The sequence below is a fragment of the Mirounga leonina genome, unplaced genomic scaffold (genome assembly GCF_011800145.1).
Source record: "Mirounga leonina isolate KUSES-001 unplaced genomic scaffold, KU_Mleo_1.0 Mir_129, whole genome shotgun sequence".
NCBI classification, from domain to species: Eukaryota; Metazoa; Chordata; class Mammalia; order Carnivora; family Phocidae; genus Mirounga; species Mirounga leonina.
In genome coordinates, this window is record NW_023270323.1 from 46568399 (window position 1) to 46585159 (window position 16761).

Here is a 16761-nt window from a genome sequence, read left to right on the forward strand (position 1 = left end):
ACATTTCTTTTGTGGGCCTCCCTAGGCCTAATTAGGACTATATGATCCTTTTTAGGTGCTGCGAAGAATGAGAAAAAAAATAGTTTGGTCAAGCATAGGCCTTTTGACATGAGTTCTCAACTTGATAGAAAGCCCAGAAATGTTACTACAAATGTGTCCTCGAGGGCCCGAGTGCTTCCCTAGTGTTCCTATGGTAGGCGATGGTGAGATTATTTCTACGCTGGGGCACATCTTGCTGGGGCTCCTAGAAGTTAGTTATCCCAAAGGAGGGACGGAGAAAGCCAATGGGAGTCAAGTGCATAGAACCATTTCCCCGCTGAATTGACCAGTAGTAGCAAATAGTATTTGTTCAGTGTTTTCCATTGTACAAAGCCCTTTCTCATCCATCACCTCATTTGATACAACCGCCACATGGGATGTTTGAAACCATCACCCTCCTTTGGGGGACAGAGTTCGATGACTTGCTCAAAGTCACACAGTTACCACGTGGTAGTTAGGGCTCCAACTCCTGGCTTCCGTCTGTAAATGGGATTGCAACTGTATTCTTCTGCCACCCTGGGACTTTGTTTACTGAGCACCCTTTAGAAATGTAATAGGGTCATGAAACAAGAATAGAAAAAAGAACAGCAGCAACCACAACAAAAAACCCACACACGGGTTACAGCCCTGGTCACCATCATACTTAATGTTCTAGAGAGAAGAAATAAGAGAGATTTGTGCGATCTTTTCAGTGAGAAGCGGCATTCCTGGTCTTGGCATATGCCTATCATTAACTCCCTGTGTCCTGTTGAAGACTGTGATGTCTCTGTCTTTACTCCGTCAATCCAGCTTGAACTTTCATGGCATTATAATCACTGTTGACTCCACAAAATGCTGTAGGATGTGTTCAACCAGGGCAAGCGAGTAGACAGTCGGATGAGAAAACCTGGAAAACCACACTGCGTTGAAGGGGCCTCTTCTCCCATAGGAGTCTACTGACCCTTCTCATCAGAATTTTTATTTGCCAAATTTGAGGGCTTTCTGAGGCTGAAAACAAATGTAAGAGGATATTTTTGCTGGACTTTGGGCCAATGGTGGTCCCCACAGTGGATTGGGGAATTATCTCTTACAATTTGACCATTTTCACTAGGGACTCGGTTGCTTGATGGTGAATGAAGATGGACAACATTTTTTCTTAACATATATTTATGTGCCTACACAGATTTCCTAAGCATTGTTGAGCTTCCTGGTGGAAAATGAATTCAGATTCTAAATCCCTGTCCTCATGAGCAGGAAAATGCAAAACAATAAACTGGTCTCAGTCCTACAGAGACCTGATTATTAGAACATACCATGTGGTTTCTATTCCGAAAACCTCACTCAGAATGCCACAGCCTAAGTGATTGGAGGCCTCTGAATAAGCTGATACTGAAACCCACCACAGCCACCCACAAATGGGCATTCACACCAGTGTTATTGGTCTGTGGGACCGTAATTATTGAGGGAGTAGTAACACTTTGGGACCCAAGCAGCTCTCCTCTGGTTACCACCTGACTGAGCACAATATGAGAGGGAGAGAGTTTTGTTCCTACCACTTCTGAAGGGATTGATAAAGTATCTTAGTGCTGTGACAATCCAGAAACACAACTCCAACCGCAAATAGAAATGAGATGGAAGTTTGGGTGTGGGACTGTGTAACTCGCTCCTGTTCCTCCTCCTATACCTTTTGCCCTGGTGAACGGCATCACCATCCTTCCAGAAAAGCCTCCAAGATGATGTCAGAATAGGAACTAAAACCCAGATTGTCATTCCTGTGCTCTTTCCGTGGCAACCCACTGTCTCCTAACCAACCAGTGAAGTTTTCTTCAGCCCTGACCACAATATTTGTCACATGGAGTCTGTAGAATTTGGCTCTCTCAAGTTCCATGATTCTGAAACAAGAAAAATATCTTCACCTGACAAAGACATTTCTCTGCCATCAAACAGCAAAAGTACCTATTAACTCATACCTATCCACCTTTTAATCCAGAGCATGGAAGCTATGCCTCATCTCAAACTGTAGGGACATACCCATATCACCTTAATGGGACATTCAGAAGTCTAAAAGGTAGGACTGATAAAAACATTCCCTTACTCACAAGAGTCCAAGAGGCCTGATAAATGCCTGCAAAGAACTGTGCAGTTCAAACACAACTCCATCAAAGCTGGCCATTTTCAGGCACACGATGAAGGTCAAGCACTATCTGGGGATATCATATATATTTTATTTGGAAGGGTTAGAGTGATCCAGTTAACTTTGTGTCCATTTTCCATTCTTCTTAACATCTAAAGATAAAATAAACATTATGAGCAAATTTTAATTTTTTCAAATTTAAAAAATATCTCTCCTGGCATTCAAAATCAACCAACACATTAGTGGTAATAAAAAAAATTACACAATGTGGACAGGTATCTTCATGCTGCCATTCTTCTGCTGACATTGGGTAATTTCAAACTGTTACAATCCAAAGGTAATGTACAGAGAACTATGAAATTTAGATTTACATTCACACCACATATTTATTAGCAACGGGTGAGACTGGCTATGTTCTAGGTCCACAAATCTATCCTTACTAAGCAATAGAAATTGCACTAGACTTTTCAATTAGGTGACTTGATTAATCCCTCACTGTCCCCTTTTTAAGCCAGTTTGACATAAGCTTCTCACACTTGTATGTGACTAAGATCTGATTAATACAGTACCACAGAAAATATGTTGACCAAGAAAATTAGATTATAAGTCTCTTTTGATTATCTATTATGTAACTTTTATAATAATCAAAGTATATGCCAACCTTGTGATTATAATTTTCTGCAGTAATTCAATATATGGGGTTTTTAAGTTAGAAAAAACTAATTCTGTATATTTATATATCATGATTATGCTCCTTATTTTGAATCAAATATTCATGGGGAGAAAAAGGAATGGAGAGGGCCATCTTCATCAGTCTCAAAAGGCTGGTTATTTGATTTTTTGAGGATTTCTCTCTTGTCATCCCTATTTTTAATTTGTAAAAGTCAGCACCTGTGCCAAAACATAAGGCATTTGTCACCTCCCGCCCCCCATCCTGCTAAGCCATAATCAAATAGCCCGTTAGCACTTCGCTTCATCCAGCAGGAAAAGATATATTTTAAATCTGCTGACATTATTTAGCAAAAAACATAGCACACCTCTGCATATTTTTAAAACTTCTGGATAACTGTTGTAAGTAAAGCAATACTTCAATTTAGTGATCCGGGTAACTTCTAAACAACTAAGGAACATGTTTCAAAGATTCATTAGCAAGTCAATTATATGAAATCCAGAACATATTTTCTCAAAAACATGATCGTGTCTTTGGTGGATGGATTCCTAGGCCACCACCAAAGACTCCTCTACACATAAGGAAGTGTATTTTAGTATGAATAATTACTCCCAGTCCTTCAGAGGCCCGTAAGCCAGGTCCTGGGCCCCCCTCTATAGTAGTTAAGACCCAAGTCCCATCACTGATCAGATGAGTGATCTCAGAGTACCCTCCTGTAAAGTGGATATATTGATACCCTTTTAAGGAATAAATTAAATACTGGAAATAAAGCATTTAATACAGGGCTTGGCTCAGAATAAATAGTGACAATGACCATGATGGCAGGAATGACAAAGACTTTTGAGTTCTGGGCCCCTCAGAAGCCAAAGGGCCTGAGAAGTTTCTTGTATCGTGTATGTGTTTACTTTGTATTGAGAAAACCCATGGTAAGTGTATTAGTTTCCCAGGGCTAAAGTAACACAATACTGAATGGCTTAACCAACAGCAATGTATTGTTTTAGAGTTCTGGAGGCTGGAAGTCCGAAATTAAGGCATCGGCCATGTTGGCTCCTTCTAAGGGCTGTGGGAGAGAATCTGCCCCAAGCCTCTCACCCAGTTTCTTCTTTTTTTTTCCCCCATGGCAATATCACTTTTATTTATTTATTTTTATTTTTTAATTTAAATTCAATTTAGTTAACATATACTATATTGTTAGTTTCAGGGGTAGAATTTAGTGGTTCATCAGTTGCATATAACACCCAGTGCTCATTACATCAAGTGCCCTCCTTAATGCCCATCACCCAGCCTCTGGTGGCCTCAGGTATTTCTTGGCTTGTGAATGGCATTCTCCCTGTATCCTCACATTGTGATCACTCTGTGCATGTCTCTCTGCCCAAATTTCCCCTTCTCATAAGGACACAGTCACATTGGATTAGGGCCTAACCGATGACCTTAACTTGATCGATCATTTGCAAAAATCCTATTTTCTAAATAAGGTCATATTCACAAGCACTGGGAATTAAGACTTCAAACATTTAGGGAATGCAATTCAACCCATAACAGTGAGTAAGTAAAAAATTTCACCGAGCATCTCTCAGGGCATGTTGTGATGGGCTTCACGAAGGAGTGGGAGAGTCTCCAGGGCCGTGGAAGGAAGAATGGGGTCCAGCGTCACCGTGGCCATCAGAGGAGAGCAGCTCCGGGATTTCTCCGTGGGTGGTGGTGTGATCCCAGGAACTGTGGGTACTTCCCAAAGCTAAGGCACATCACCCACCATTGTACTCAAATGGATATATAAGCCTCACACTTTTTTTTTCTTCCAAGTTTACATTGTTTCAGATCATTAGATTACCTCCCTTCCTGAGCTACATACGCATCTTAAGAAACTAGCTATTCTTCTTTCTGGTTCAGAGTCCTGAACAGATCATTACATTCATTATTCAATCCCTAGCAACGGTTTTGCAACATCTGGGGTTTCATCAATTTCTCAAAACTCCTCAAAGTGAAATGAATTTTATATCCAGTTAAATGTTCAAAACAAGCACAAGCCTCATAGCACTTTCAGAGAATGAGGTAATCATGAACTCTAACACGACATTAGGGCATCCCGGTTGGTTCTCCCTAAGTTGGGAATCATGGTGCTAAATAGCACGCCTGACCTCTGGAAGGAAAACCAACTCCCCCCGGTGACTAATTTACAACCAGGAAGTAATTTCTCCACTGGGAGCCTGTGGATCAACAAAGTTCGTTCTTGGTGTTCTCCCAGGACTGTGGTGAACCAGGCAGGGGGGTGATCTAGGTTCACTCTTCCTGCAGGCAGAACAACCCCCAGTCTCCAGCAGGGGGTCGGCGGAAGGGGATTCTTCTCGAAAACAGCTCCAGTACTCAGGATAATGTTTTGAATCTCCAAACATCACAACTAGCTGGTTTCAAGCAATATTTTCAGTGAGACAGAAGTTCGGGTTTCTAGCAAGAAGCCCTGAGCGGTTGCGGTCCTGCAATACTGAGCTGAGGAAAGGGTCCTTTGCTGGCTCCCTTCTCCCTCAAGCCCAGCGGATCTCTTCTCCTCCTGCAGGGTCAGCTGGAATGTCTTGTCTCAGAGACACCTTCCCTGATTATCCCCATCTTCATTATTTTATATTACATCATCCTAGTTAGTTCCTTCACAGTCCTGCGATCGATCGGTAATTATTTCAGGTACTTGGTTTATCGTCTCCATATGAATATGTGTTGCAGAAGACCCAGAGCTCCCTCATCCTCTTCTCCCCTTTAGTCCATGTGTCAGAGCCTGTGCCTGGCACAGAGTAGATGTTCAGTAAATATGTGCTGAGTGATTGCTGTTCTAAATGACCAGCAGGTGAACCTATATCCTCAGAGCCTCTGTTGACCAGTGTTCGAGATGTAGAACACCTTGTAGGCTGGATGGAGCAATAAAATATTGACCTGCAAAATATGACTTTCCTCAATATTCACTCTGGCCTAAATAAACAGAAGGAACCCTGAGGAATTAGGCTGCGAGGCTGATTTAGTAGAATCATTGGCACTTGTGTAAAATTTTGGAGAATAATGTCCTAAGCACAGATGCTATTTTTAAGAACTTAACACCAGGAAAACCCTTCTGGGGCTCACTCGAGTGGGAATGAAGCCCTTTTTATGTCACGGGTGATGTATGAACTGATGGCTCATGGAAGGTGAAGCTCAGACTAAGTTATCGGACTTTTTCCTTCTGAGTTATAGCTCAGCAAGCAGACTTGACCGATTACAGTCCCTGACAAGAGCTGAGCAGTCTGTACGCTTGTTTATATTACCAAAGAGAAGTGACAACATGGCCCAATTTAGTGCCTACAGCCCAGCATAACTAAACAAATTCTCTTTCCATTCCAAGTCGAGGTTCACCTAAGCTGGACTGGATTTATGGAAAACAAATGCCAAAAAGGGCCATTCGGTCTATGATGCTTGTTTTGGGCCAAATGACTTTAAAAGCCACAAATTAGGACCCTCGAGAAGCTGACTTAGAAGAAATCTCTGTAAGTGACGCAACTAGATTTCTGGCATCTGGAGTTTGTACGTGTTGGGCAAGGCTTTTGCAGTAGTTCACAGGGAAGTTAACAGCCACCCAGAGTCACTAACCAGTACCCATCTCACAGAGGCAGGGAGACCTCAAGAACTCAGAGTCCCGGGGTGCTTCTTTGTGGCTGTGGACTCTTCATGACAACATTCATCACCGAGGTAAGGGTTTCAAGGACAAACATCTTCTAGGAAACGTGAGTTTACCTGTGGGCAGATCCAGAGATGGGGGTCCACTGGGCAAAGACACAGGACTTCCTCCCCTGTGGGCAAAAATAAATACTTGGGGGGAAAGAAACTGCACAAAAGATTTAGATCTTTTTTACTGCTACAACTTCTGTGTTAAAGAGAGTGGGAAAAGTTCGAATGAAATCTGCCTCCCATCCCTTCACAAATAGATTGTGTTTAGTTCCCAAATGTGGTAGCATTTCTGCATCCATCTCCTCTCCCATCAGAGTTTCCTAACATTTGAGGGGGGTGGGGGTATCGTGGAGCTTCACGAATGCTCTGGCCCCTCTAACGGAAGAAATGTAAAATAGTTTCAGGGGTCCAAGCACCCCACTTAAAGCCCATTCATGGACTCACTAGAGATTCCCTCTATTATTGGAACGAAAGTGCCCCACTGTTGGGTCACAACTGGAGGATGATGTCAAGACGTGATTTTATAGACAGAAAGAAGGGAAAGAAGAGAAGAAAGACTTCCTCAGCTCTGTCCTCCCCAAAACCCAGGTCCCCAAATCCCAACACAAAGGTTAGACATGCACCAGTGACACACAGGAATGACTTTGACAGAAGAGAAATTGAAGAATTTCCCCCTTGTCTGGCTACTAGAGTGCCTCCCAAATGAGGTCCAGTCACCATGATTCCGTCCCTCCTTTTGCAGTTATGGTGATTTGACAAGGTTTACGGCGAAAAATTACCATTACAGGTGCAATAAACACTGGGATGATGTTTTTCTGCTATAAACCTTCAGAAATGGATATTATCACTGCTGTTTTACAGATGAAGCTATAAACTATGGGATTGGGGCACAAGCAGCATTTTTTAACGCCCTCTACATTTATTATTTTATAAAAACCGACAGTCCTGAAGATGTGTATCAATATGCTGATTGTATTAATGAGAAAACTGAATTTAGAAAACTTGGGTGGTTTTCCAAGGTCACAGAGCCAGCAGACAACAGAGCTAGGAGCTGAACCCAGAAAGGGCTGACTCCCAAGTCCCTGATCTTTCAGCTGCTCCACCCAGCTAGGAAACGCATCTCCTGCTCTTACGGGGTTCCCATCCCAGAGCACAGCGCCAGATTCCCAACCTCCATCCTGGACATCCTCTAGGAATGTCACCTCTCCCCACTGACTGATCATCCCACCAGCCCTATATTATCTCATTCATTCCATATAAACACCCTATGAGAAGGTAGTATTGGCTACATTTTGCAGTAAGGAAACTAGGCTCATGAAGATAAAGTGACTTACTCAAGGTCACACAGCCGGACCTCTGTCTCTAAAACTTTGTTCTTTCCATCAGATCATTCCACTCCTGCAAAAAAAAAAAAAAGAGGAATCCCTTTGAGCAGATGGTCTCTTTCATGGGCATTCATCATGGATTTGCCATCTGGGGTATGGTGTTTCAGGTTTGTGCTTGTCTCCACACCACGCGTCCCTGTAGATACAATTGATCGACTCCAAGAAGCTCAGGTGTTTGCTCCCCCAAAGGCTGACCCAATTTAGAATGTGCTGGCTCCCCTCTTCTCAGAAGGAAGACTTAGAACGAGTCTCCAGTGCTCAAGCTGTGGCTGCTCTGTAAAGCCTAGCAGACATGTCAGATGGCACCAAAGGTTGCACGTCTTCTACAGACAGAGCTAGAGATAGATTTGACACCCGGTTGCCTGGCTCCATTTCTTACAGGCTGGGTCACCTTCAGCAAGTTACTGAACCTCTCTGTGCCTCAGCTTCCTCATGTCTGCAATGATACCTCATAAAAGTTAGGAGGATTATACAGGGTAACATTTATAAAGCACTCGACCTGGGACAAGTGGCTACAGTAATGTATCTTCTAACTCTTGGAGTATGTCAATCTGTTGTCAAGAACCCTCTTCAGTCCTAGAGAGTCCTCAAGGGCGTAGTCTGGAATTGGCATCCACAAAAGCAGAAGCTCTTTCACCAACCTTCTCAGCCTCGTGAAATGCAGCCCAGGTGAAGCCTGCCTCTTCTGTGGGTCAAGCAGTCAATTCAAATCTCTCGACACTGCTGCGATATTCCAAGGGTGTGGCTCCTCCCAAGCACCCCCTCATTCTAAGCCCCACAAAGCACATCTTATCCTGAGGGAAAACTCAAGAGACTCAAAGCCCGGTGGCCTTGGAAGCTATGGTTTCAGGGACTGCCTGGGATGGGGGGGTCGGTTCTGGGGCCCCTGTGTGGAGCCCCTGGGAAGCCTTATCCCAAGCAGGCGGCAAATGAGCCTTTCTACACTTTTGCAGAAAAAGGTCACTGCCTTAGATTAACTCCTTCTCATCACCCTCCCACCTTGAACACTGCTCCACTGTGGAGATGGGAGTCTACAAACCGAGAACTGGTTCCAACGGTGCTGAAATTCAGGAGGGAAAAGAAAACCCATTTCCGCTTGTGAATGGGCATAGGTTGCGAGGCAAAGAATTTCTTCAAATTAAGTTTGACAGCAATCACCAGGGCCCAGAATGAATCTTCTCAGGCGTGACCCCAGATCTGTATACGACCTGAGCCGCTCATGCACAGGGGAAAGAAAAGGGCAGATTACTACCCCCAGAATTCCCGGTTTAAAGGACCTATCTCCCAGAGCTCTTCCTCAAGATGTTTGGTTGTTTGTTTTTTTTTTTAATTGTGGTAAAACACAGAGCCTAAAATTGACTATTTTAACCATTTCTAAGTGTACAATTCTATGGCATTAAATATATTCACATTATTGTGCAACCATCACCACCATCCATCTCCAGAATTCTTTTCCTCCTTCCCAGCAAAAACCTGGTACCCAGTAAATGATAACCCCCCATTCTTCTCTCCCTCTCAGCCCTTGGCAAACCACCATTCTGCTTTCTGTTTCCATGAATTTGATGACTCTAAGTACCTCATATGAGAATAATCATATGTATTTGTCTTCTTGTGCCTGGTTCATTTCACTTAGAATAATATCCTCCAGGTTCATCCATGTGGTAGCAAGTGTCAGAATTACCTTCCTTACAAAGGTTAAATAAAATTCCATTGACCATGTATGCCACATTTCGTTCATCCATTCATTCGTGGTTGATTCATCATTGATAGACATTAGAATTGCTTCCACCTTCCGGTTACGGTGAACAGTACTGCTATGAACAGCAGTGTGCAAATGTCTGTTCAAGTCCCTGCTTTCAATTCTCTTGGTCATATATCCAGAAGCAGAATGGCTGACTCATACAGCAATTCTGTTTAATTTTTTGATGGACTACCATAGTGTTTTTCCACAGTAGCTACACCTTTGTACGTCCCCACCAACAGAGCACTCAAGGCTTTCTTAAACCCCATCCCTCCTGTGCCTGCATTGTCATACACGATACCATGCAAAGACCCGAGGGGTAGTCAAATAAGTCTAGATTTAAAAATCTTTTACTTTCAGAAACTCGATCTCTCAGTGCTTCTTTCTCAATTCAAGTCCAAGAGATGTTGTGCTATCTTCCAATACAAGTAACCACTAGAACATGGGGCTCCATGTAGGCAGAGTGGTTTTTGCCTGTTTGCTTGATTTTTATTTTTCTGTCTTGTTCATCAGGTTTCAGTACCTGGCACAGCCAGCCTGGCATACAGTAGGCATTCAATAAAAATGTGTCAAATAGGCGTGCCTGGATGGCTCAGTCATTAAGCGTCTGCCTTCGGCTCAGGTTGTGATCCCAATCGGGCTCCCTGCTCGGCGGGAAGCCTGCTTCTCCCTCTCCCATTCCCCCTGCTTGTGTTCCCTCTCTCACTGTGTCTCTCTGTCAAATAAATAAACAAAATCTTTTTTTTAAAATGTGTTGAGTAAACAAACTCTGTCAGAATCCCAGGCTCCTTAAATATTTTTCTTAATCCCGATGTCACATGTCACTGTAAGGCATCTTAAAAGAGATCTTTGAAACTCTATCCTGTATCCTCAAATACCTGGAAACTGAACACAAAATAGAACATTTTGTACAACATTTAAAATAGGTAAGTTTTTAAAAAATAAATAAATAAGATAAAATAGGTAGGATTTTTAAAACAGAGATTTAATCTTGGTGCATTATATAGTTAATCAACACCTACCATACACCAAACACTATAAGGGATACAAAAGAAATAAAATAAATGATTTCTATTCACTGTGGAATTTAATTTGGTGGGGCAAGCAAGAATAAATCCATAGAATAACAGAAGATCATACACGAGAGCAAATTCTAGAGTGCCTGGCTGGCTAAGCATCTGCCCTCAGCTCAGGTCATGATCCCAGGGTCCTGGGATCAAGACCCGCGTCAGGCTCCCTGCTCCACGGGGAGCCTGCTTCTCCCTCTGCCTACTTATGCTCTCTCTCTCTTTCACTCTCTCAAATAAATAAATAAAATCTTAAAAAAAAAGAGAGAGAGAGAGAACAATTCTGCCTGAGAAGTCTGAAGAAGGTGAAGCCCTTAAATGGGTCTCTTTTTTAATAAGTTGTACACTGAGCACTTCCCTCCCCCTGACTAACTGAGGTATAATTGACAAATAAAATAGTAAGATCCTTAACCTGTACAATATGATGATGATTTGATATAGGTACACATTGTGAATGGCTTCCCACCATGAAGTTAATTAACACACCCTATAACCTCAATATTTACATGTCACTGAGCATCTTCTGTGCTCTATACCCTGTGTCTAAACTGCCCCCCATCCCCAACAACACTCTGCTTCTCCCCAGTTTATAAATGAGAAAATGAAAGCTCAGAGAGGTTAAATATCCCCCCAGGTGACACCTTTAGTAAGTAGCTGGCGTCTGAATCCCCATGAGTGTCCTCCCCTTGCCTGTGCTCCTTAGGATGCTTCCCTGCATGCAGGCTGGACGGGGTGAGGCCCCTTGAACGTGGGCAATAAGGGCCGGCGTGTAGGGGTGACACAACATGAGTAAAATCATGAGACTTAGCCAAAGTAAAGGGCTGTCTGGGAAAGTAGAGAAGGTTTAGGCTGTCCAGAGAGAGGGAGTCATCCTCCTTTCAACAACCTTAAAGTCAGGTGGAATTTAAATATTTCTCTCTCCTTTCAGCCACAAGCACTGCAACATGTTTGCAAGGCTAAAAAAAAGTGTGCCAGAGTAGAGGGGAGAAGAGTGGGTCAGGAAGGGGAGAGATTTTGCCATGTTGCCCCCGTTATCTGCAGCCCCCCGCCAGACAGAAGGATGGCGTGAACGGGTTCAGGAGACATCAGTCCGTCCCACATGGCTCCCCAAGATGGTCACACAGCCCCCCAAAAAGATTTCACAGGGCGGTTTGGCTACACCAAGAGCCTCCTCCCCCATTGATTCTTGGCTCTGACTACAAACACAGGCAGTGACAGGCTGCGCACCCCAGGGACAACTACTTAGAACTCCTCCACTCATCCTTTCTGAAAGAAAAAGTTCGAGAAAAAGAGAGAAAGCAGCATGAAAACCCACACAGGTATTTCATCAGCTCTTCCCACTCAACAATTTCCCTTTGCTTCCATTTTTTTTCTTTTTATTACCCTTTTTTGGTCCGTGGTGTCTCCCAAATGCCAAGCATCACTTTACTCCTCTGAAGTTCAAACGCAAAGGTAAGCTTTTATTTTCCTAAGAAGACATACTGATGACAATCTTGAAGGTTCAAATTAAATGGCCAGACAAGGTTCCAAATCAGCACTTCGTTCTCAGTCCCTGCAGATCTCACTTGGCCAGCTGCCCAGCAGGAAAACACTCATCCATTTATCTAGTCATTTGCTTGGTCCACAAGTACTTACTGAGCACTTACTATGTGCCAGGCACTGTCTGGGCTCTAAAAGCATAATGGTGACATGACCCCTGCTCTTCTGGAACTTAGTCTAATTGGTGGTAGAAGGAAACAAAAAACAATCACACAAAGGCTCTGAAAGGATAAATTCTTTAAGTTATGGCAGCACGTAGGAGAGATTCCCACTTTTATCCTGGGGGGGGGGGGTGCCAGATTGGAGTACTGTCCGCAGCTCCTTACACTTCCCTGTATTTGTTCTCTTGTCATGATTTCGTCACAGTTGCCCTTGGCTTTGGGTTTGACCATGTGACTTGCTTTGGCCAGTGGCATGTGGGTAGAAATGATAGTATGGCAGTTGAAAACCCAGGACTTAAGAAGCATTACCTACCTACTTCCATCTGCCTGCAGAGAGAGAGAGAGCCACCCAGCGGACCCAGCCTATCAGCTGAACTTCAGTCAACCCATGGGCATGTGAGCAATAATAAATAATTATTGTGTTAAGCCACTCACGAATTTTTGGAATGGTTGGTTACACTGGAGTTAATTTGGAAGATAGAACATGTATCTAATGAGCCCGAGACCTGGGCAAGACTGCCAGGAGATCACAACTGGAAGCTGGTTGCTTTCTGCTGCATCTACTCAGGGAAGACCTGGTCAGGTTGTCAGCAGAATTTAGAGGGCACACAGAGAATCTAGAACCACCTGGTTTGGGAGATAAGATTATTTTTTATTCCCAGACTTTCCAGCCGGTAAAAGATTCTCAAATAAGATACAGCCTGGAGACAAAGATCAAGTCAAGGGTATGGCCAGCAAGATAGGGCTTAGAAACCAAGACCTATCCTGGGCACTGCCAGTGAGGCCAAGTCCTCGAGGTCATAATCAAACCCTCAAAGAAACAAGGTGGCAGCCAGTACAGTGTTCTCAAACGTTAACACGTGTTTCAGAATCACCTGGAGGGCTTACTCGCACAGATACTTTGGCCCCACCCCTTGAGATTCTGAGTAAAGAGATCTGTGAGGGGCCCAAGAACATGTAGTTTGAACAGGCTCCCAGGTGATGCTGATGCTGCATGTTTGAGTCACCCTGGTCTATGAGGAGGTCCTCTCAGCCAGACCACCTGGTTCCTAGAAGATGTAAAGGCCTCATCCCAAAACGGCCCAATGTGCCCGGATTGACAGCAACTATGGAGAGAGACAGACAGACAGAGAGAAAAACAGTGACGGGGATAGAGAAGCATGTCCCAGATGAATTTTGACACATGGGCAGACTAAAATAAAATACATTTTAAAAACGCATAAGGATGTTTTACCCATTATATTTCTTTTATTTTCTTGTTTATAACAGATCTATGTGCTGAGAAATTGTGCCCCTAAATGAAATTTAATGGGACTGGAAGGAATTTGATTGGAGCCATGTCATTCAATGCTTTGAACTTCTGCAATAAATGCTAAAATCACAGAGTAAGCATTTATCAAAGCTAAATGTAAAAGTTCTATCAACTGAAAGCCCAATTAAATCCTATTGCAATTTTCTTAAATGAAAACAATTAGAAACCATCAGACTTGCATAAAGCTTATACCCAGACATTAGTCCTTCATTTTCTCAGTGCTTGTGACATCTTCTAAAGAGACTTTCTTGGACTTATATTATGTTAACCACTAATTATACAAATTATACTAACTACATAAATGTTTTCACCTTGTTTAATCTGACATTTTCAGGAAGATCTGGGGGAAATTAAAATATCAACTTCAACATACTACTACTAAGATAATATTTGTTATAAATTAGTTTATTAAATATATTTTTGGTCCAAACCTTGAATTACTGAAACCCCTAAAACGATGCATAAGGAAATATTCATGGAATAAAATCTTAGTTGGTCTTTTTGACCATATCTTCAACATTCTTCTTTTATTTAGTCATTTGAGAAAACTTATTACCAAAGATAAACCTCACCTTTCTAAGAGAAAGCGTGCTTCCTTTCCACTTTTTTGTTTGTTGCTTGTTCTGTTTTGTTTTTTGGGGTAGGACTAACCTTGAACTCATGACCCTGAGATAAAGACCTGAGCTGAGATCGAGAGTAGGACACTTAGCTGACTGGGCCACTTGGGTGCCCCTGTTGCTTGTTTTTATTTGTAAACTCAGAAAGGTTTTTTGAGAGTATTATTGGCAAAAGCACTTCTAGCCTTGACCAAAAAAGGACTGCAACTGTGTGAAATGTAAAATGACCTGTGAGCCCCCAACTTTCTCCAGGTTGGAAGCATTCTGAGAAATTTGCTCAGATGCCATAAAGGACATATTTTCTCAAGCCCTTTTCAGAGTGACAAGAGAGATGATAGAAATGAAGGACAACCGTTCTTCCACTGCCATTTGCATTGGGCTCAAGTATTGTCCCCAATTCTTTCTCTCTCCCTTGCCATGGCTTCATTATGGGTGCCCTTTGACTTTGGACTTGATCATGTGACTTGATATGGCCAGTAAGATGTGGGCAGAAATAGAAGTGTTTCAAATAGAAGTATTTATTTTCATTATTTTCGTCCCGTTTTCCCACCTCTGTGAGTTGGGTCCATGAGAGGTATAGAAGATAACTTGTCATATTTGTCTATAAGTCTCTGGTATGTCTGGACCAAATCTAGATTGACATCTTGATCTTGAGCAATGTCGTGATTGAATGACACTCTGAAACTCTGGAATAGGGCTAAGGATATTTTACATGTTGGAGGAAAGTGAGTAATTCTGACCAAAAGGGTAGACTGTGGTACGTGTGTCCCAATGGTTTCCCAATTCTTTACTCCTCCCCCATGCATCCTTACCCTTGCTAGGGCCTTATCCTGGCTTTTGACTTTGGGCTTGGCCATGTGATTTCCTTTGGCTATATACCAGTGAGCCTAGGCTCTAAGAAATTTCACACATTTCCACTCACCTTCTTATACCTCTGCCTTTGCCATGAAAATATATGCTGGCTTTACCACTAGTCCAAAAGCAGTTGTGAAACGTGGAGCAGAGCCGCTCCAGCAGATGCATAAGGCTACAGGGGAAAGCAGAACAGCTCTAGCCACTGCGACCTGACGCACAACCACCCAGCCCGACCCAGCCTAAATCAGCTGAACCCCACATGACCCGCAAGTGCATGTTTGCTGTTTGAAGCTGCTGAGTTGTAGAGTGGCTTGTTATACAGTGAAGGCGAACACACAATGGAGGAAAGAAGCATTCCTTCAGGAGGCACCAAAGAAGCTGACAATTCAAACAGGAGCAGAAATAGCAAATAAGCATATGCAAAAATGCTCAAGATCATTTGTCATTAAGGAAATGCAAATTAAAACCATAATAAGATACCACTACACACCCATCATAATGAATAAAAACCAAAACGCTGACAACACCAAATGCTGGTGAGGATGTGGAGCAATAGGAATTCTCTTTCATTGTTGGTGGGAATGCAAAACGGCACAGCCACTTTGGGAAACAGTTTGCCAACTTCTTACAAAGCTGAACATAGTCCTACTGGATAATCTAGCTATCGCACTCCTTGGTGTTTATCCAAATAAGTGATAGCCACACAAAAATTTGTATACAGATGTTTACAGCAGCTTTTTCCATAATTGTCCAAACTTGGGAGCAACCAAGATGTCCTTCCTTATGTGAATGGCTAAGCAGACTGTGGTACAGCCCCTATAATGAAATAAGCTATCAAGCCACGAAGAAACATGCAGGAAACTTACATGCAAATCATTAAATGAAAGCAGCCAACCTGCAAAGTCTGCATACTGCATGACTCCAGCTAGATGATGTTCTGGTAAAAGCAAAACTTACGGAGACGGTATAAAGACCAGGAGTGCCAGAGGTTCAGGGGGAGAGAAGAAGGGAGGAAAAGGTGGAGCATAGGGGATTTTTAGGGCAGTGAAACTATTCTGTGCAATACTGTAATGGTGGGTACATGACATCATGCATTTGTCAAAACCTAGAACATACAACATAAAAGTGAACCCTAATGTAAACTATGGACTTTAGTTTATAATAACATACCAATATTGGTTGATCAATGGTAACAAATGTACCATGCTAGTATAAGATGTTACTAATGGGTGAAACTGGAAGGGAGTAGAAAGGAAGTCGATGGAGAACTCTCTGAACTTCCTGTTCAGGTTTTCTGCAAACCTAAACCTCTTCTAAAAAATAAGGTCTATTTTTAAAAACTCAAAAAAAGTAGGAAGAACCCTGGATAGTCTGGAAAAACAAACAAACAAACAAACAAACAAAACAACTGGAACAGAATTGAGCCATGGAGAGTAAGGCACAATGGAATCAAAGACTATCATAGGAGAGGGCAGTGTAGACAAAGGCTGGGTGTTGAGAGAGAACATTTCATGGTCTCAGAACTGCATACAGTGAGAGGGGGTAGGGACGTAAATAAAAAAGTGCCTCACAGGA

General features: G+C 42.7%; 1 long non-coding RNA gene across 1 annotated transcript; it reads right to left on the reverse strand.

The window, feature by feature from the left end:
- Positions 1-2268: 2268 nt before the first annotated feature.
- LOC118010252 lies at positions 2269-7994 on the reverse strand. Its single transcript, XR_004679157.1, has 3 exons — positions 7844-7994; positions 6576-6631; positions 2269-2304 (listed from the first exon to the last, which is right to left on the reverse strand). It is a non-coding gene; the product is annotated as an uncharacterized LOC118010252 (long non-coding RNA).
- Positions 7995-16761: the final 8767 nt, after the last annotated feature.